The 22,078-nt window shown below is 46.5% G+C and overlaps 1 protein-coding gene across 3 annotated transcripts in view; it reads right to left on the reverse strand.

Annotated features, from left to right (window-relative positions):
* H6PD (hexose-6-phosphate dehydrogenase/glucose 1-dehydrogenase) overlaps positions 1-22,078 on the reverse strand; it is a 155,413-nt gene that overhangs the window by 75,156 nt on the left and 58,179 nt on the right. Inside the window, exon 1 of one of the 3 annotated variants that reach the window (XM_069610027.1) lies at positions 15,270-15,648. The exons of 1 other annotated variant lie outside the window; for it this stretch is intronic. The gene's annotated coding sequence lies outside the window, so the exon portion shown is untranslated. Of the gene's footprint in view, positions 1-14,533; positions 14,675-15,269; positions 15,649-22,078 lie in introns of those variants that run through there. One more of the 3 variants, XM_069610028.1, reaches the window with a different exon arrangement.

The raw sequence follows: 22,078 nt of genomic DNA on the forward strand, positions 1-22,078 counted from the left end.
ATCAGAATGCTGACATAGAAACGGACGAAATAAGAACGCTCATCGTCCTGTGGTTCCTAGCTCTGCCTCCTCACCCGTTGATCGCTGTTCTGGTGACCTTCTTTGTTCCAGACAAATCCATCAAAGTCTATCAGCACAGTGTTTGCACTGTCCCTACACCCCGCCAACTGCTGAGGGACTGTCCCTGTGGTGTGTGGAGGCAAGTGCCACCAATCCCCGTTACCACTCTCAGGGAGTGGTGTGGGCTTGGCCCCTTGCACTGCACTCTGTGTCCCTGCTATGGAGCAGCCTGGAATCCAATAAAATGACAAAGACCTCAGAAACAGGTATTCGGCACTATAGAGAAGCACAGCTTCATAAGGGCTTCCAGAGCACATCTCGGCCACCGCAAAACCATGCATTTCACTGAATCTAGTACTTTGCATTTCCTTTTTTATCCCCAGAAATGTTCTGGTTACCCTTGAAGGGTGCACAAGCTCATTTTCCTAAATAAGGTACCGACACAGTAACAACTGCAAAGGTGGTGGGTGAGTATATGTTAGGCAGAAACCTGTGCAGTTCCCTCTGGGACCACTGCAAAAGATTTAAGACTACAGGTGGTTGGCAGTAAACCCAATTGGTAGCAGTCTGTACCACCCAGATTTACCTGGTAGCTGTGGCTGAGCAGTCAGACTTCTCTCAAGAAGAGTTAGGCAGTATACAGAGTATTCACAATAGGTCAAAAGAACACAGTAGAACAAGCAAACACTGACCTGGGCTTGGTGTAAAAGAGATATAATTATTTATTTAAAAACACATCTAGTTAAACACACTGGCACTAATATCAAGCAGTTCAAAAACACAGTCACTAAAAGATATACACTCCCTTCAACGATTAGTTAGGCAAGTCTTAAGAAAAGCAACACTTATTTTCAGACAGCGGTGGGCGCTTAACGAAGATGGCACTCTAATCAATCGGTTTAAAAGGGAGAGAAAGGCAGAGCAAAGATAGAAACAGATCCCAACACTTTCGGCAGAACACAGTATGAAAAGAAGGCAGGTTAAAACCGTAAAGTCAAAGTTAACAAGGCCGGACCCACTTTAAGAGGCTCCGGTCGAAATGTGTCCAAGGTCACACGGTTCAAAGTGCCCAAAAGTCTCGCAATAAGTTCAGAAAGAGTTGGACTAAAAAGAAAGGGACCAGTTAGATGGTCAAGGCAGCCAGCCCAGTCCAGAAGGTTAAGGGATTATTGTTACCTTGTAGCAATCTTTAGAAAGGGAGGCCTGGCGAACACGGTACCTTAAAATGATCAGAACGCTCCAGCGGGGGAAGTTGTTGCTGGCAGCGGTTGCAAGTCGGGCTTCGTCTGGAGGAAGAGAGGATCTCGTAGGGAGGAAAGCAGGGGTCTGTTGCACTGCCAGAGAAGAAACCAGCCGCGGAGTTCTCAATTAAAAGGAGCGGTTCTTTTATTCGCGGTCCAGTGGTAAGTGGTTATCCGGTTGCCGGGGTGCTTGGCACGGGCAATTCGACCACAAGACATCCTGGGATGCGAGAAAGGAAGGTAAACTGGTTGTGCCCACCAGTCAGGGGAAGAAGACTCTCCAGCCGGGAGATCTCCTCTGTCGTTGGGAAGTGGCGAGTCGGTTCAGCAGGGCGCCACCAGTGGTGTCGTCGTAGCAGGCCGGCTCAGCTTCTCCCTCGTCGGATTTTCAGGTCCTGTGGCGACTTCTGAAGTTCCAGTCCCAAAAGCCCTGCTTTTATGCAGCACAGCCCCATTCACTCAGCCTAGCTGTCAATCAAACATGCTAAGTGGTGTTGGGCCAATCACACAAGAGTGCGACTTGAGTTACCAAGGTAACTCAGTCCAGGGTGCCTAAACCCCCTCCCACACCCCCTTTGGTACCCAGACAGAGTGGCACCACTTTTGGACGCTTCTGTGGAGAAGCCTGCCAAAAAGTGGAACAAAGGGCTCGACCTTTGGTTTGGAGTTACAGAGGCGAACACAAACGCCATTTTAAAACCGAGTTCTGGCAGAAAATACCAACCGGTGAATTAATATTAAATAAATAAACCGGCGGTATGTTACAGGCTATGTTAAAAAGTATTAGCCTTGAACGGTGGGAAAATACCATATATATTCGCGGTTGAATATAAAAAGTAGTATCCACTGCCACCAGCCAAAACTCGACGAAGGGGGACGGGACAGTGCCCCCTCGAATAACAGACCCAGGTGCAATCGAATTGCCCCTACCAGTACGTCCACAATGTGATGGTTTATACTGGTTCTGTTAGTAATTTGGGACTAGTAAAGCCAATGGTGACTTTACATGCCCTGGGAGACAGTAGTCAGTCCCAGGGTATGGAGTCTATGGTGGGGGGTCACTATGACACCCCGGTGTTACTGCACGGAGGGTGCGGTGTAACACACATAGAAAAAACATGAGACCCTATGGAGTAAAAGACCCCATAGCCCATGAAACACATTAACATTCAAAGGAACACCACAAATCATGTCCAAGAGTGGGAGAAAAAGAGTCTCACTCTTGGCAGGAGAGAAAAAACAAACTCCAGAAATCCAGCAAAGCTGCTGGGGGACTCACTAGGTTAGGAAATTCAGCCTAAACAGAGAATTCTCCCTAACACTCGCCCCCCCAGACTAAAGGACAGGGGGATTTAATCCACTCCCGGATGAATCTCATACCTCTAGTCGATGACATACATCCTAGAGAGACCATCAGCATTTTGGTGGTGACAACCTGACCTGTGCTCAATGGTGAAATCAAACCCTTGCAGGCAGATTGACCATCTCAGTAGTTTTGGGTTTTCCCCTTTCATTTGCATTAACCATCTCAAGGGTTGGTGGTCAGTCTGAATGACAAAAGTAGAACCATACAAGTATGGCCTAAACAATAGCAAAAGACTCTAGTTAAATGGTTGCCCACCTTGTTTCAGGATCCTTCAGTTTTCTACTGATGAAGCAAATGGGGTGCTCCCTACCTTTCCCATCCAGTTGACTGAGGACTGCCCCTATTCCTACATTTGAAGCATCTGTCTGCACAATGAATGTTTGGTGGTAGTCAGGAGCTCTGAGTACTGGGGCCTGGCAAAGAGCCTTTTTCAGGGTTTCAAAGGCCTGATTGCATTCCTCATTCCACCTAACCTTTTAAGGGAATTTAGGAGAGGAGATGCAATTCAGTGGAGAAGCTATGGACCCATAGTTCTCTATGAAATTCCTGTAGTACCCAGTGAGGCCTAAGAAGGCTCTCACCTGGGTCTGAGTAGTAGGTGTTGTCCAATTTTGCACAGCTTCAATCTTACTGGGCAAAGGCCTTATTTCTCCACCTCCTACCTCATGTCCAAGGTAGCCCACTTTACTCTGTCCAATCTGGCATTTACTAGCCTTTACGGTCAGATTGGCCTTCCCAAGAGCCTGCAAAACATATCTCAAGTGGTTCACATGTTCTTCCCAGGAATTGCTGAACACTGCTACGTCATCCAAGTATGCTATGCAGAAGTCCTCCATCCCATTCAGAACCTGGTTTACCATCCTTTGAAATGTAGCAGGTGCATTTTTCAATCCAAAAGGCATAACCTTAAACTGGTATATGCCAACTGGGGTAGAACGTGCAGTTTTCTCCTTGGCATGGTCTGTCAGGGCTAATTGCCAATAGCCTGACGTCAAGTCAAATGTGCTGAGGAACTTGGCTGCAACAAGTCTATCCACCAACTCATCTGTCCTTGGCAAAGGGTGGGCATCAGTCTTAGTGACTGCATTAAGAACTCTGTAATCCACACAGAATCTAAGTTCTTTAGATCCTGCCTTTGGTACTAACACAACTGGGTTAGACCATGAACTAGTAGAGGGCTCTATTACCCCGAGATCAAGCATCTTGTTGACCTCACCTTTGATGTCGGTTCTTACATTCTCCGACATTCGATATCCTCTGCTTCTGACTGGCAGACAGTCACCAGTGAGTATGTCATGCTGTCCCCAAGGGGCCAAGCCTGCTGAAAGTGAGAACAGAGAGGCAAACTGATTTAACATAGATTTGCACTCTTCCTGTGTCTCAGGTGTCAGATTTGAAGAGAGATTTACTCCTTCAATCTTTTCGTCTAAGGGTAAGCCTCTGAGGAGATCAGGAAGAGCTTCACTCTCTTCTTCTTCCTCTGATGATGCTAGAAGCAAAGCTCCTACATCAGGTCTGGAGACATACGCTTTTAGTCTGTTGGTGTGGAAGACTGTTGGAGCCTCCTTGGGATTGCCCAAGTCCACCAGATAGTTGACCTCTCCAAGTTTACCCACAACCTTGAAGGGTCCCTTCCATTTGTCTTGCAAGGCCCTCTGCCTTGTTGGAATCATAACGAGAACTAGCTGGTCTTGAGTAAACTCAACCATGTTAGCCTTTTCATCATGCCAGTGCTTGACCAATGCTTGTCCAGCTTTCAAGTTGTCACTTGCTTCTGCCATCATGTGCGACATTCTCCTTCGGAGACCTATCACATAGTCAGTCACTCCGACTGGCTTGGGGGAAGGAGCACTCTCCAACCCCTCCTTGATCAGGGCCAATGGACCTCTGACCGGATGACCATAAAGAGGTTCAAAGGGAGAATAACCTACTCCCTCCTGAGGGGCTTCTCTATAAGCAAAGAGAAGGCATGTTAGTAGAAGGTCCCACTTTCTTTTAAGGGGGTCCTCTAAAGCACCTATCATGCTCTTCATGGTCTTGTTGAACCTTTCAACCAACCCATTTGTCTGAGGGTGGTATGCTGTTGAGAACTTGTAAGTAACTCCGCAGGTTTTCCACGTGGATTTCATGTAGTGGGACATAACATTCGACCACCTGTCAGAGATTACTTCCTTAGGAAACCCAACCCTGGTAAAAATACCAAGGAGGGCCTTAGCCACAGCCAGAGCTGTAACGGTCCTCATAGGAATTGCCTCAGGGTACCTAGTAGCATGGTATACTACAACAAGTATAAACCTGTTGCCTGAGGAGGTTGGAGGATCAAGGGGACCAACAATGTCAATCCCTACTCTCTCAAATGGGACTCCCACAACTGGGAGAGGCACTAAAAAGGTGCCACATTCTTGGAGCCAACCTTACCAGAAGTCTGGCAGGTGTGGCAGCTCCTGCAGTACTGATCTACCTCGGCCCCCATCTTTGGCCAATACAAGTAGAGTGACAGCCTTTCCTTAGTCTTCTTGAATCTCAAGTGACCAGCCAAAGGAATCTCATGGGCTAACTGCAAGAACTGTGGTCTGTTCTCTTGGGGTACTACAAGTCGTTTGTTGTCCCCAGGTGCAGACTCCGTTGGTTCACTGTAGAAGAGGCCATCTTCCCAGTGTAACCTATATTTCCCAGGCTATTGCCCTTCAGCCTGAGCATCTGCCTTGTGGCGAAGACCTTCCAGAGTTGGACATTCTCTCTGTCCCTTACTGAAGTCTGCCCTGTTGGGTCCACCTTCGGACAGTAAAGACTGCAGCTCAGGATGGTCAACAGGATCCAGCTCTCCAATGAGTTCCTGGCCTTCCACTAGCTCTTCCTCAGAGTCTAGTTCAACCACACAGTGTTGTACCTCCCTCTCAGCCTCAGCTGGAGGGGGAGTTACTGGTGTAACTTTGGACAACCTAGGGGAAGTCTTTGTTGGCTGCACTGGAGTGCTGGCTGTGGGGTTCTTTTTAGAAGTTTTAGGTTTCCCTTTTTCTTCTAGTTTCTTAGATACAGCAGCTGACATCTCCAGTGGAGCAGGAGTGATCTCTTTCTTCATCATCTCCTTGGGAGAACCTCTCATGGTTCTCTCCCTTGCAGGTCTGGTGAGCTCCTGTAACCTTTTAATATGAGGTCTGGGGGTATGTGACACTACTCCAAGAGTTTTCAAGTCATTACCCAACAGAACCCTTCCTGGCACCTCACTTTGTATGCTGACAGGTATTTTCACAGTCATGTCATTACACTGGATGAGAACTGGTAGTTGGGGAAGCATCTGCACAGGCCCTCTAGCTAACTTGGTGAGGCGTTTGGGTGCCTTAGCAATATCCTCAGCCTGAAAAAACGATTTGTCCACCACAGTTATGCTGGCCCCAGTGTCCCTAATGGCAGGAGTCTCCTGACCATTCACCTGGACACTGTCCTTATAATACTCTTTAGTATTATCTGGGATAGAATTATAGACATCTAAGTTCTGTTGTTCCCACAAACCCAGAGACACTAAATAAACACTGGCTGAGACTCCAATGGGTTCATCAGCCAGTAATAGAAAGTTTCCACTTGCCATTTGTACTTCCTCCTCTGGAGCGAAGGCTAAGGAGACAAGCTGGACCCCTGAAGGTTTACCCTTACATCTGGGATCTCCTTTCACATGGTCAGTAGAGCCACAAACAAAGCATTTACCAAATGCTTTCTGGAATGGTGGCTTGTTCTGACCTCCTTCTGGTTTGGCACCAGAAGGTACACTAGCCTGAGTTGGTTACCCTTGTGGCTTACCCTTTTGGTTTTGTTTGGGGCCCTCTTTGGAATTGGAATGATTAGAATTCTCTTTGGAGTCCTTTTTTGGCTGTTTTCCCTCATCCTTTTTCTGAGTAGCCCCAGAATCCTTGTGAGTGGCCCTGTTGGCAACCCACAAGTCAGCAGCCTTAGCTAACTTCCTGGAATCCAATTCCTTTGAATCAGCCAAGTGCTGTCTGAGCTCAGGAGAGCAGGCATCATAAATTGACCCGAACATCACAAGATTCTTCATTCCTTCATAAGTGTTAACCCTGTAACCCTTAATCCATCCCTCTAAGTTTTTCAAACTTTCACTCACCCAGGTAGCCCAAGGGGTACCATCATGCTTTTTGAGGGTCCTAAACCTCTTAAGGTACTGGGAAGGGGTCTTCCCAAATCTAGCTATTAAAGCTAGTTTCACACATTCATAATCCTTCTTATCCACCTCCCCCAACTCCATTACCACATCAGTTGCAACAGGGGGAAGCCTAGAGAACAACCAGGGAAGTAACTCATTCCATGTGATGTCCTGGAGCCCATGATTATACTCATACATTTTTAACCAATCCAACACATCCAACTTAGGTTCATACATACCCACTAATTCCTTAGACATCCGGGGTCTTTTGGGACTGGAACTCCTAGAGGAACCAGAGGAGAGAGAAGCATTTTCCACTGACAACTTTTTCATTTCTAGTTCATGATTAAGCTCCATTTCTCTGAGTCTCAACTCAGCTTGCTTCTGCTCAGCCTGGGCATTCATTCTTCTGAACTCTAGCTCTTGGTTTCGTTCAGATTGAGCAATAAAACGTTTGTACTCTAATTCAAGCTTCATTTTTTCTAGTTCAAAATAAGCAGGGTTACATGTAGGACCTGGTATAGGTCCAGTAGGTAAGGCAGACAGAGGCTCAGAGTGGCTAACTTCATTAGGTTCACTTTCCTCTTCTGACTCATTATCAAGACTTTGATTCAGATCAATACCATAACTGTTTTCTACATTTGCTGGGGGGGGGGGTAGATTCCTCTGTACCACCCAGACTTTGGTTTTCTAACAATCTTTCTACAAGTTCCATTTTCTTGCCCTTCTCAGAGAGATTCTTATGTCTACACAATACTTTTAAGCAATCAGCAGTTTTGGCAGACAATGAGTCTAGGGTATAACTCTCCATAGCAAACATAGTTAGAAAATCAGCTTTTTCTAGTGCTAAGCTTTGTGGTTAGTTGTCCTAAAGTATTCAAAAAGCACACTAAAGTGTATACTCAATACAAATCCCACTGCTGTACACCAGTGTTAGGCAGAAACCTGTGCAGTTCCCTCTGGGACCACTGCAAAAGATTTAAGACTACAGGTGGTTGGCAGTAAACCCAATTGGTAGCAGTCTGTACCACCCAGATTTACCTGGTAGCTGTGGCTGAGCAGTCAGACTTCTCTCAAGAAGAGTTAGGCAGTATACAGAGTATTCACAATAGGTCAAAAGAACACAGTAGAACAAGCAAACACGGACCAGAGCTTGGTGTAAAAGAGATTTAATTATTTATTTAAAAACACATCTAGTTAAACACACTGGCACTAATATCAAGCAGTTCAAAAACACGGTCACCAAAAGATATTCACTCCATTCAACGATTAGTTAGACAAGTCTTAAGTAAAGCAACACTTATTTTCAGACAGCGGTGAGCACTTAACGAAGATGGCACTCTAATCAATCGGTTTAAAAGGGAGAGAAAGGCAGAGCAAAGATAGAAACAGATCCCAACACTTTCGGCAGAACAAGTATGAGAAGAAGGCAGGTTAAAACCGTAAAGTCAAAGTTAACAAGGCCGGACCCACTATAAGAGGCTCCGGTCGAAATGTGTCCAAGGTCACATGGTTCAAAGTGCCCAAAATTCTCGCAATAAGTTCAGAAAGAGTTGGACCAAAAAGAAAGGGACCAGTTAGATGGTCAAGGCGGCCAGCCAAGTCCAGAAGGTTAAGGGATTATTGTTACCTTGTAGCAATCTTTAGAAAGGGAGGCCTGGCGGACACGGTAACTTAAAATGGTGAGAACGCTCCAGCGGGGGCAGTTGTTCCTGGCAGCGGTTGCAAGTCGGAGCTTCGTCCGGAGGAAGAGAGGATCTCGTCGGGGAGGAAAGCAGGGGTCCGTTGCACTGCCAGTGAAGAAACCAGCCACGGAGTTCTCAATTAAAAGGAGCGGTCCTTTTATTTGCGGTCCAGTGGTAAGTGGCTATCCGGTTGCCGGGGTGCTTGGCACGGGCAATTCGACCACAAGACGTCCTGGGATGCGAGAAAGGAAGGTAAACTGGTTGTGCCCACCAGTCAGGGGAAGAAGACTCTCCAGCCGGGAGATCTCCTCTGTCGTTGGGAAGTGGCGAGTCGGTTCAGCAGGGCTCCACCGGTGGTGTCGTCGTAGCAGGCTGGCTCAGCTTCTCCCTCGTCGGATTTTCAGGTCCTGTGGCGACTTCTGAAGTTCCAGTCCCAAAAGCCCTGCTTTTATGCAGCACACCCCCACTCACTCAGCCTAGCTGTCAATCAAACATGCTAAGTGGTGAGCCGGCCGGCTCACTACTTGGGCCAGTCACACAAGAGTGCGACTTGAGTTACCAAGGTAACTCAGTCCAGGGTGCCTAAACCCCCTCCCACACCCTCTGTGGTACCCAGGCAGAGTGGCACCACTTTTGGAGGCTTCTGTGGAGAAGCCCGCTAAAAAGTGGAACAAAGGGCTTGACCTTTGGTTTGGAGTTACAGAGGCGAACACAAACGCCATTTTAAAACCGAGTTCTGGCAGAAAATACCAACCGGTGAATTAATATTAAATAAATAAACCGGCGGTATGTTAGAGGCTATGTTAAAAAGTATTACCCTCGAACAATGGGAAAATCCCATAGAGATATATTCGCGGTTGAATATAAAAAGTAGTATCCACTGCCACCAGCCAAAACTCGACGAGGGGGGACGGAACAGTGCCCCCTCGAATAACAGACCCAGGGGCAATTCGATTGCAATCGAATTGCCCCTACCAGTACGTCCACAATATGATGGTTTGTACTAGCTCTGTTAGTAATTTGGGACTAGTAAAGCCAATGGTGACATACCCTGGGAGACAGTAGTCAGTCCCAGGGTATGGAGTCTATGGTGGGGGGGTCACTATGACACCCCGGTATTACTACACGGAGGGTGCGGTGTAACACACATAGAAAAAACATATGAGACCCTATGGAGTAAAAGACCCCATAGCCCATGAAACACATTAACATTCAAAGGAACACCACAAATCATGTCCAAGAGTGGGAGAAAAAGAGTCTCACTCTTGGCAGGAGAGAAAAAACAAACTCCAGAAATCCAGCAAAGCTGCTGGGGGACTCACTAGGTTAGGAAATTCAGCCTAAACAGAGAATTCTCCCTAACAGTATAAACCCTTGATGACATAGCACACACACAAGAGAACAATATACACCTCAGACAGCAAGGCTTTGGTTTTCCTTAAATGGAAAGTCTCCTGGACATGGAAGCTGTTACCATTACTTTGCCTGCAAAGGACAGTTGAGTTATGTTGCAAAGCTTTTATGTTGCACCAAACCCCCTCCATAGCCTGAGGCTGCAGAGCACTGAGACTTGACAGGGGTCACAAAAAACGCCAAGTTCCAAGAAAAAAGTTTCTATTTATTTATTTATATACAGGGTGGAACAATGCTCTTTTGATCACAAAAGAACGTACAACAGATAAGAAATCTGATTCGAGGAGAGCAGTGAGCTTCTTACAATGGGGTGAATTCGAGTGACATTGTGACCAGGTTGTGGAGGGGAGTGTTGGGCAGAGTTTGTATGCAGTAGCCTTTGGGAACACTACACACAACTAAGACTACAGGTATAAGCACACCAACCTTTGGTATAAGTCTATAGTACACAGTTTTTGATAGCGGAGCTGGGCAGCCAGGCTTATCTCAAGAGGGAAATGTGTGCAGTAATTATGTTGCACCGAGGTCGACAATCACAGGTGTTCAAATGAACTCTTACACTCAAGGTTTCTTGGTTAAACACTTATTAATGTATTCAACAGTCAGTTATAAAACATTCACTAGAAGGAGGCAATCAACTATTATACATAAATATACTTCATTACTGTACAATCTAAGTTTCTGAGGCCTTCAGAATACATTGAAGGAGGAGCAAAAAGGCACAGGTTATCAGAACATAAAACGACTACAATTATTCTTAAACAGTGCAGATATTTTGAGTTCACCACAAGAGTCAATTCAATTCAATAGGCTAGGCCAAAGTCAATAGGCTAAAGTCTTGGATAGGATAAAGCAGTGCTGGTAAGTAAACGGAAAAGTCTCTGCCAAAGTTCTTAGAAGTAGTTTGTAAAAAGAAGAATCATATGTTGGGTCACAAGCCGATTAGGCCTGCGAGTTGCAAAAGTTTCACACACTTTCACTGCGAGAGGCAAGTACTCTCAGTCTTGTTTTACAGTACCTTACAAATTAAGAAAAAGAGACAGCTGATGACTTCTGCTCCTGGCAGTTCCTGAGCCTCAGTCGTGGGGACAAGAGGGAGGACATTGGGGGACTCCTGTACTGCACTGGGACAGTCAAAAAGCATGGCAAACTTCAATTCCAGTAGCTGTAAGTCAAGCACACAAACTGGTGTCTCTCTCCCGGGTTCTACGATTTCCTGCAGCACTCTGAGGAAATAGCAACCAGCTCTGAGATGAGAATCCAGGTGGCTTACTTATGAGTTGATTGGTCCTACCAACTCAAATGGAGAAGTTGTCCTTGAAGGGGCTTCTCTGTCAATTAGAACTTCAAGTAGGCACTGCAGCAGGGCTTCACCGGGCAAAACAACGGTCAAGGAGTTGCAGCAGGCGTCCTCTTCGAGCTCTTCTTCGGTTCCTTCACCCAGTGGTTGACTCTGCCTTCCAAGTAAAGAGACTCACCTTTTATTCAGTTATCTCCCATTCATTCCAGCCTTGCTGTCACTCACCCAGCAGGGTGGCTGTCCTTGCCGGACAGTCAGCCAGCTAATCACCACAGAGTGCATATGGGTCTCCTAGGAGACTAAGCACAGGGAGTTTCGGGCACCTCCCTCACTTCCTGCCCACCCCAGACACTCGGGCGCAAGAGGCGGTCTTCAGTCCTGAAGCCTGTCAAAGGCAAATGAGCATTGAGACCAAACCTGGTTTGGCGCGCAGAGCAAAACTCTAGAAGGACCTTTCCACAAAGACATGGCGAACAAAGAAGACAGATACCCGTTTAAACAAAGGGTGCTCAGACGCCATATTGAAAAACGTGGCTCCCGCGATTTAACGCTACCGGCGCTCGCGGTCAGAAAAAATCATGGTAGTTTGTTGTAAAACCACTGCCACCAGCCATTCTGAGAGGAAAGGGTAGCATTTGACTGCTACATGAGTATCTAGACACAGGGGATACTAAGTAACCCCTCCAGCACTCTATTGGAAGATAGAGTGTGCTGGGTCTAGGAATTTAAAAGGCTAAGTGAAGTCAATTTCATTCCACTGCTCTGGGAAACAGCAGTTGATCCCAGAGAAGGTCATTAAACCTTGGGAGAGCCTGAAAAGGTTTCCCTGTGCCACTGCAATGAGGGTGCTGTGTGACACAAATGAAAAGATGATGCCTATGGAGTTGGTTAGACTCCATAACCAAAAGAAACAAACACAGAAAACAATTAGAATTAAAAGTACAACGTAACAAAGTGCAGCAAAAGAGCTGGGGGGGTCTCTAAGGTAGAGAGGAATTAGCACATTTCTGAGAATTCTCCCTAACAGGGAGTACCTGGTACAGTCACTGGGGACAATACATGGGTGACATGCATAGATTAAGGACAACCAACAGAAGACATTTTTAAGTGCAGGTTGCCTGCAAGGCCAGCTGTGTTTGGGATGTGACCATGCTGGATGACGTGCTAGTGTGGAGGCCGAGAAAGTGATAGTCAGGTTATTTGAGAGGGAAAATTGTTAGCTATAAGGCAGATGAGAGGTTGGTTAAGAGGGTAACTCTGAGATGAGGAGGTAGACTTTTAGTTTGGTTTTGAACAAATTGTTGTGAACTGTTTCTCGGAGGTCCGGGGGAAGAGAATGTCATGCAAGTGGAGAAAGAAGAGCGCACTTGCACGAGAAAAGAACCAGTCTTCAAATTGATGTTGGATGGTTCTAGCGGAAGATTTTTGGGTAAATATCTACAAGACTGTCGGGTCACGGTACCATAGTTCCGACATGCTCCATGGTGAAGTAAGATGCTGCTTTTTGCTGCCATTTTCTGTACTTCATGCTAGTGTTGTTCACAGACGCCTTTGGAACTCAGCAGAAGGGTGTTCATGGTTCATAGGGCCTGTGCAGCTGTCTGTCGCTGTTTATACTTCAGGCTTCCCGTTTTTACTGATTTTTACACATAAATACAGACGGAAATCAATCTGCTTTCGGTCTATATTTATCTATAAAAATGGAAAAACAGGTCTTTCTGTCTGGTTCTCTAAGATGTCACTAATACATTGCAGGCTAATCACATTGCAGATTGGCAGCATGGAGAGAGTAAAAGTTGTATAAACATAGCGCTAAAGTTCTTTAACTTGCTGACAGCATATATGTTAAGGCAGCAGCAGTCACAGGAAGAACCGTTTGTTATGGAAAAAATTGAGCTAGCATTTCTTTGCTATATGGCTGCATGTGTGCTTTAATAAATACATTTTTTAATTTGAATAATTGCAGAAACACACTGGTTGCAAATTATCTTTTTATAGGACAAAAAATAAAGGTGGATAAATACAGAAAAAAATAGCAACTATAAATATGGATAAATACAGACGGAAATGGCAGAAAAATAAATACCATAAAACCGGAAGCCTTATTTACACTTCTATCGAATTGTAAATACTGCAAGTAGTTTAGGCGTGTGTGGCTCTTCTTCCAGCATCTTGTCACCTGGAACACGTTCAACTCATCAGACTGCAACAATTGGTACAAGAAGGGGTGTTCCGTTTGTGACATTTTCTGAATAAATAAAGGGGATTAGATGAAGTTGCTGGGATGTGCAAATATTAGGTTTGTTCCGATGGCGCATCTCCGGCATGTAGCCATGGTGGTTTTGGAAGCCGTATGTCAGTCCGGGTCTCTTGTGCTAGATCAAACTCATGTCTGTGTGATAGCCCGTGCAGCTCTATGGACATGATATGGACAGTGTGGGAGCAGAAAGCGGCGACTGGACAGACATGGGCTAGAGTGACAGTGAGAGCCAGAAAGATTTAGCCGAGAGAGCATATGTTTGATGTAAGTCATCTGAGATACAGCTGGAAAACAGTGCTGTATTGTAGCAGAACACTGCTGCAATCTGTGTGTAAAATCAATCTGTAAGTAGTGAGCTGTATATATTTTATGACATTTATTTATTTTGGGAATGGTTTGCTGTTAAGGACGGGTTGGTAGCGTCAAAGAAAAATCGTAGACATTTTAGCTTAGAAAGTGGAAAGATGTACAGGTCAGTGGATTTTCTTTTAACATTGCACAGCGATATTGGAGAGAGCAGATAAGGTTTTTGTTTGAGGTTTTATTTGTAGACTAGGAAAGCTACAGAGGTTCCCCACCCCCCTAGATGTGCACAGATATGTATATGAATTTGGAGCCTAAAGCAATAGGAAATGTAGTATTTATTTTGTATTTACGCACAAGAGGAACAATGCTCTTTTGATCACAAACTAGATACGAAATCAATTTGACAGGAAGCAGTGAGTTTCAGGGACATTCTGACCAAGTTGTGGAGGGGAGTAAATAGAACAGTCACTGGGGACAATATATAGTGAACATACATAGATTATGGACAAGCAATATTGGACATTTTTAATTGCAGGCGGAGCAAGTATATTCAGAAGATTTTATGGAGCGGGGGGGATGGGGGAGAGACAAGGAAGGAAACGCGGGGAAAGGTAAAACAAATGAATTCCAATGGAGGCAAGGCAGGTTCAAGAGAGTGGGGTGATGTCTGCGCCACTAAAGGGTGCACGGTGATCCAGCCAACAAAACCGTGGACCAGGGTGCAGCAAACCAGGGCAGATACTAACCTCGAGAACGGAGGTGGGAGTGTTGTGCCGACTACAGTCGCTGAATTGTCCGTTGTCCCTTGTATCGCAGCAGTCTGACTCAACGCAACAGTTCTCATTTAACAAAACGGATGGACGGCGGAGTCACCCTAACCCGCAATGGGCAGGTGAAGGGGGCGTCATAAAATAACTCGCATGTACGAGATCGGCGCACAACGTGGAGAGAGGGGGGTGGGGGAGGTTTCAATGGACCGGCACAAGACAAAGCTAGAGCGCATTTTCGTATACAGGAGCCCCCCCCCCCAGCTTCGTCCATACCACTGGCAATCCTTTCCCAGCCCCAATCTGCCCCCTCGCGTAACGTGTACACTGCGCGCGTTTCCAGCGCAGAAGAGAGGGGTCTTTTAGAGGGAACAATGGGAGTAGGCAGGGTTGGGGGACATGCTGGGTACAGCGGCGCTGGGAAAGCTTCCATTTCAGGTCGGGGTCAAGAAGACTCCCTCCCAAAGGGAAGCAGGCGCAGGCCGGAGAGGAGACATACATCCGGCCTGCACCAGGGACCAGTTATGTTGTGGACACACTCTCAGATCAGCGTCCCGCGGACCCCCTGCGAGGGGAAGGAGGCCAGTGGAGGAGGTAGTGGGGCTACGACAGGAGCCTTTCTTCAGATGTCTGCAGCAGGCAGTAAACCAAACGGCGATTTAAAAAATAAAAAAAAAACACTACGTGAGAGGCGTTAGTCTTTTAACAAACTCACCTGTCCAAGGTCTCCAGGGACAGTATTAAGAGCGCTTCAGAAAGAATCCCTTGGCCAGCCAACATGAACCTTTCGAGAGCCCCGAACTCGCCTCCCTGTCCGAGGCAAGAGGTGTGGGCGGGGCTATTCTTCTTTGGACGAAGGTCCACTCCTATGGCACCAGGTTTCAGGCCGGGGCTCCAGATACACCCCAGGCAAGGCCAACTGAGAGGTCACACGTGTTGCTCAAGACATCGAGAGGTTAGACAGGCACCAGGGATGTGCCAGGAGCTCGCCACTCTCCATCAATGATTACACGGAGCTCAAACAGTGAATTGGCGGAGATCCCGGCAGGAGGAGGAGCGCCCACAAGGAACACGCTGCTATTTCCGAGCAGAGAATGCTGCCCCGCGCTTCCCACACGGGGCTGTTTACTTTACCTTGGTTCAAAGGTTTCGCAAGCCGAGCGTGGAGGCTACAACAACCTGCCGTTGAGAAGCAGCTTTTCCAGTGAATCCTGGTTTCACAAGAGAAAAGCTGCGTGCCCCACATCACTACTGCCCCATGGTGTTTGTATTAGCGATAAAGATGAATCACGCTTACCCAAAACACAGTACATACAGCACAATGGGATTTTGTGCCCAGCAGACATTATGTGAGCTAAAGAGGACATGCACCTCTTTAGCCGCCACAGCCCAAACTAGGCCCCTCGACCCAGATTCTTTCTCCGTCGCTGCGGGTCTGTACATAGTTCTGGCCCCAATGCCCCCGCGGAATAATGCAACCTGACTCATATTGTGGGTGATAAAGGCTGCAGACGCTTTATTAGGCAGGAGGTAACTTACAGGTGTTCCGCTTTCGGCAGTGCAGCGTCAGTATTCTGCTCTGAACTGGTGCACTTACACATTTGTACATTCCCTAGATGTTCTCCTCCTGCGACCAGCAGGTTAATAAAACTCGTACACATGTACATGTTGCCCAGGTGCTTTGACCTCTTTACACAGTTCTGCCTTTCCGAGGTCTCCCGTCCACTTAAATAATTACCTGTTGCCCAGGTGTCTTGAACACTTGCAACTCTTACCCCGATCTCAAGGCGCCTTGCCCTATTACTCATGCGCCAGGTCTCCTGACTCTTACACAATTCCCTGTTCCCAGGTGCCTTGAGCTCTTACATCTTCCTCTGATCCCCAGGTGCTTTGACCGCTTACTTATCTCCCCGGTCTCTGGACCTCTTACACCCTTCCCCCGTTACCTAGGTGCCTTGACCTTTAACCCAATGGCCATTTCCCCAGGTTTCTTGTCGGACTTGCTTCCTCGCCCCCCCATGGAGTTTGTTTGTTTTATTTGTTTTATTCGTATTTATATAGCGCACAACAGCCCGAGGACATCGTGGCACTTGTTACAGTACAAAGCTTAGTTACTTAGTTACATGGTCATTAGCAATATATATACAGGTTACAATATAGTTATATTACATTTGTGTTATATTACAATATACATGGCAGAAGTGGAGGAGGCAGTCCTCCACATGCTAGTTGAGGAGGGTGGCCTTGAGGTTGTTGCGGAAGACAGAGATGGAAGTCTAGGGAGTTGCCTTCTTCCTCATCGTTCCCCCAGAACATTGTCCTCTTCTACGCTTTCCTTGCATCCCCGATCGTTGGGTTCCTTCGTTTGACTTCTTCCCTCCTCCCTTGGTTGCCCCTGCTCTCCCCCTCTCTCTTACCCTTTCCCTTTCTACTTTGTTTCTTGGCACCTCTGAGGTTATGCCCCTGAGATCCTCATCTTGCCAAACATGCCAGCTGTGCACCACATCTGCTGAAAGGTCATGCAATGTCTTTACGATTTGTTCAAAACCAAACAAAAAGCCTGCCTCCTTGCCTCAGTTACCCTCATTACCTACCTTGCATCTGCCTTGTAGCTAAAAATGTGCCCTAGACTCCAACCTGCCTCTGCCCTTCACTTTCTCTGCCTCCACACTCTAGCACTTCATCCATCATGGTCACATCCAGAGCACAGCTGGCCGTACCGCCTTCCTGCACATGTCTAATGTTGGTTGTCCTTGATCTATGCGGGTCCGCCCATGCATTGTCCCCAGTGATTGTACCGTTTACTCCCCTCCACAACCAGGTCAGAATGTCACTCGAATTTCACCCCATTGTAAGAAGCTCACCGTCAGAGGTCAAAGTGGGTGGGAACTAAAGGGTATAACATTCCCTTACTTTCCAGGGCAATCCTTCATCGTTCCCTTACGTTATGCAACCATCAAATATTTTTGTTTAAACTTCACCCCCAGAGCGGCCTCAAACCTGAGCTTCTGCGGATATGAAGCCAGTGAAACATCACACTGAGCTATCTCACAGATGCTGCACGTGGCATTATTTATTTCAATAGACTATTTGCGATATAGAACCCATTCCCAGGCACCCAAAAAGCACTGCGTTACAGCAATCTGCCTATGAATGGCTGCAGGCTCAGCCTTCTTTGCAGGCAATGAGAGGGGTGAATGTGTGTAGATGGGCATGCTCATGCGAATCGTGGGTGGTGAAGGGGAGGCTGCATAAAGATGCTTGCTGAGGGTGACAATGGCACAATAATGGGGGGGTCATTTAAATGCCTTTTGTTTAGTGTTTTCTTCAGTCTTACTAGAACTATTGTAAAACAAAATGTTGCAGGGTGGAGTGGAGGAAAGGAAGGACCCAGGTATGGGGTTTGAACGGGGCAGGGTAGTGGGGGCGCGACAGTGAGTATGAGGTTGGAAAAAAAAGGGGCAGGGCAGAGAGATTATCGTTCCACTACTTTTTTTGTTTTACACTTCGACCACTACTCACCTCAAATCTGATTTCTTATCTATTGTACATTCTGTTGTGTATAAATAACAAACTTGACAGGCGTCACAAAACGCCAAGTTCCACATCCAGCTCGAGTATGAAGACTGGTCCTTTTCTCGTACAAGTGCGCTCTTCTTTCTCCACTTGCATCACATTCTCTTCCCCGGACTTCCGAGAAACAGTACACAATGATTTCTTCAAAACCAAACTAAAAGCCTACCTCCTCACCTTAGAGTTATCATCTTAACCCAAATCTCATCTACCTTGTAGCTAACAATTTTCCCTCGCCAATAAGCTGCCTCAGTCACTTTCGCTGCCTCCACTCTAGCACTTCATCCATCATGGTCACAAACCCAACACAGCCGGCCGCACTGCCTACCTGCACATGCCTAATGTTCGTTGTCCTTGATCTATGCGGGTCCACCCATGCATTGTCCCCAGTGACTACCATTTACTCCCATCCACAACCTGGGCAGAAGGAAAATGAAACTCGCCCCATTGTAAGACGCTCACTGCTTCCCATCAAATCTGATTTCTTATCTATTGTATGTTCTTTTGTGATCAAAAGAGCTTTATTCTTATATTTTATTTAGATATAGCGCTTTACGCCAAACCGCTGTACAATAAAAACGGTACATTAATTGAGTATGGAGAAGCAGTCAATTAACATGAGGAAATAATAATAATAATGATAATAATTTGGCATTTATATAGCGCTACGAACCCTCAGGTATCTGAGCGCTGCTTATTACTACCCACAGTGTGTGGTGCTCATTTATCGACCTCGGAAGGATGAAAGGCTGAGTTTGGCCCCGCCGGGATTCAAACCTGCATTAGCAGGCTCTGCACGGATGTCAAAGCGAGCGCTCTACTCGCTGTGCCACTTGATCGGTGAAGTGATCTTTAAGACTTGATCTAAACAACAAGTAGGAGGAAATGGAGTGCAGAGTCAATGGAAGTGCATGTCAGTGGAGTGGGACTAAGAGTAAAGGAGCGGAAACGGAACCGTGCGTTGGATCGGGAGCGAGGGACATAAGAAGAAAGAGGGACTGACTGTAAAGAGCGAGAGGGAGAATAGAAAGAAAGAAGCGAAGAGACCTAGGGGAAGGGGAGCAAGATTATGCAAAGATTTGAAAATCAGACATAGAAAATTAAACTTAAATTGGGTGTGACAAGAGAGCCAGAGGAGAGAGCAGGAAATTTAGAATTACGAGCACACAGAGGAAATAGTAAACAAATAGAGGAGTTGTAGATAGAATAGAGAGAAGATATGTTGGAGACAGGAAGGTCAAAAATCAGGGAGGAACAATAAAAGAGTTGAGAGAATATCAGAGAAGAAATTAAGAGTTTAGTAGCATTGAAAGTAAGAAAAGGACCAACTTTACGAATGTTAAAGTGGTAAAGAGGGGATATGGGAGGAGAAAGAAAGGCAAGAGTCAAAGTGAACACGATTTTGAGCAACAGAAGAGATGGACAAGAAAGAGGGAGGAAGAGAGAGTCGGGAGGAAAAGGGGGGGAATAGTGAAGGTAGGAAAAATAGGACCTCCAGGTTAGAGGAATTGAGTACCAAGTAATGTTCAGCCATCCAGGACTGAATGGCCAATGCAGGTGGAGATGGTAGCATGGATCTCAGAAGAAAAAGAATGGGAAGATAGAAAGAGTTCTGTGTCATTGGCGTAAAGGTGGTGGGAAAGACCAAAGGAGAAAACAATAGCAGCCAGAGGTTGCATGTACAGTGAGAAAAGTAGGGGTCCAAGTACAGAGCCTTGAAGGACGCCATGGAAGAGCAGGAAATGAAGAAGAGACAATGCAAGCCGAGAAACCAGAGTAGGTACAGTCCGCCAGATGGGATTTAAACTAAGAAAGCACAGAACCAGTGGACAGAGAAGACAGTGATTAAAAGCATAGCACGCAGAGAGTTACAGAGAAGAGCACTCTCGGTGGAGTAGTAGGGGCAAAAACAAGATTGGAAGCAGGGAAGTAGAAAGTTAGAGGAGATACAGGAGGTAATTAGAGAGCATGCCGCATGCCCTGAAGCATGGAGAGAAAGGGAAGAAGGTTTTTTTAAACGATAGAAGATTGTGTAAAGAAAGAGGGGAAGGCAGCGTCCCGAATAGCGCTGTTAAACAGGGCAGTAGGAAAAAGAAGGTGAGGATGGACTTTAAAAGTGAGAGTAGAAGGAAGAGGATCTGATGTCGGGTGAGCTTTAGTCAGAAGGGCAACTATCTCAGAGTCAGAAGGGAGTGAAGGTGGACAACAAAGCCACTGGCAAAGGTGGTGAGGAGGAAGGGCAAGCCAAAGTCGAGACACTATTGCGGAGAAGAGTGACCATAGAGGAAAAGAACTGTGCCAGATCATGGGCAGAGAGAGAAGAGCTGGATCGGGAGAATGTGGCAAAAGGATACAAGATAGTGATTGAAAGAGACAGTGCCGGGGTGAAGAATAAGATATAAACAGAGATAAATAGGCATGCCCGGGGCAGACTACTAAAAAAGGGACAGGTACTAGTGAAAAGGAAATGGTGATGCATTACAACTTGCTTAATTATCAGGAAAGTGCAAGCAAAATATCAAAATCAAACGAGAACAAAATAAATGAAAGCCTATGTTGGGCCTGTTCTCTTCATATTCCCTCGATAACTCTGCCCAGTCGCACTGCTCCTTCACTCCTGCCCCCACAATGAAATGATGTAATGAACAATGTGTGATTTCATCTGGTTCGGAGATGTTTAGTGGAAGAGGCAGTCAGTGCGAGCAGTTGAAGAGGCTCACACCCCCTGTCAAGGGGTAGGTCCCTAGGTTATCCCTTCTACTTTTGTTTGAATGGAGAGTTAAAACAAAATCAGCTGTTTCCAGAGATTTATCTCGGGTTGGCGTGACATCTGAGGTATGTAACGAATCACAGGTATTCGTCCCTAGTCCCCAAGGAAGAAGACCCCACTGTGAGGCTACGGAGGTGAGTCTGCTCTGCAAGACTCTCACTATGGGTTGCAGCAAATGGGACCTCACAGGCAGTGACTCCCTCTTTGGGGATAAAGGACTCCTGTTCCTATGAGGAACTTCCTACACCACCTACTCTGGCTGCATACAAGGGACTGCCTATTATAATGAATAATGTGACATCTTTTCATTTGGCTGAAGGCAATGAAAAGAGAAACACATGTGGAAAAGAAAAGGAAGATGTCTCGTTAATAAGAGACATTTAACTGGGACGTGTCAGAGGAGAGGAGGAGATCCTTGTGTGCAGGGCAAGCCCCCTGACATCAAGCCTTGTGGAGGTAGAGAAAAGGCGAGTTGCGTAGTCTGCAACTTTCATAAAAGGCAGAGAACGCCAGTATGAAACGCCAAAGGTCTGCTGTGCGCAGATGCGAGGAAATCCTTGTGAGGAGGAAAGAAGCAACATGGTAGCCGGTGGTGGCGTGACCACAAGTGCAGCGTGGTGGGCAGGACACCCAAACAATGACGCCGAGATCACCATTGTGGGACGCGTTGGTAGCTTCCGACCATCCGTGCTAGTGTACGGCAGGGACCAGACGAGGAACCAAGAATGGGAAGCCGACAAGTGAGAAGAGCAAGAACGTGTACGCGAGTGAGAGCCAAGCCCGCCACCTTTTCCCTGCATACAGAGGAAAATGGGAGGCCGCTGGGGCACTGTTATCGATATGAAGAAACTCGTCCCAGTTCTAAAGTCGAGAAAGTAAAGCTAAGACGGATTAGAATTGTAAAAAGCAGAGAAAACCAGTAAAAAACAACCCAGTTGGGGAAGCAGGTTATTATAAGAAGAGAGAACCACGTCCCAGTCCTGAGGACGAGATATTAAAAGGGAAACCAGTCAATAAGAGAAGTGAAAAGAATATACAAAAAGGGGTTTACCCAACCCCGGGGTGGAACTAGCAGAGACTGGAAACAAATCCCCTGGGAGGAAGGGAAGATACAATTATTGCAAGAAAAAAGAACTAGGAAAACATCTGTGGATGCATACTGCCTAACAAAATATTAAAAA

Source organism: Ambystoma mexicanum, chromosome 8, assembly GCF_040938575.1.
Source record: "Ambystoma mexicanum isolate Mex_15411 chromosome 8, UKY_AmexF1_1, whole genome shotgun sequence".
In the NCBI taxonomy this organism is placed as follows: domain Eukaryota; kingdom Metazoa; phylum Chordata; class Amphibia; order Caudata; family Ambystomatidae; genus Ambystoma; species Ambystoma mexicanum.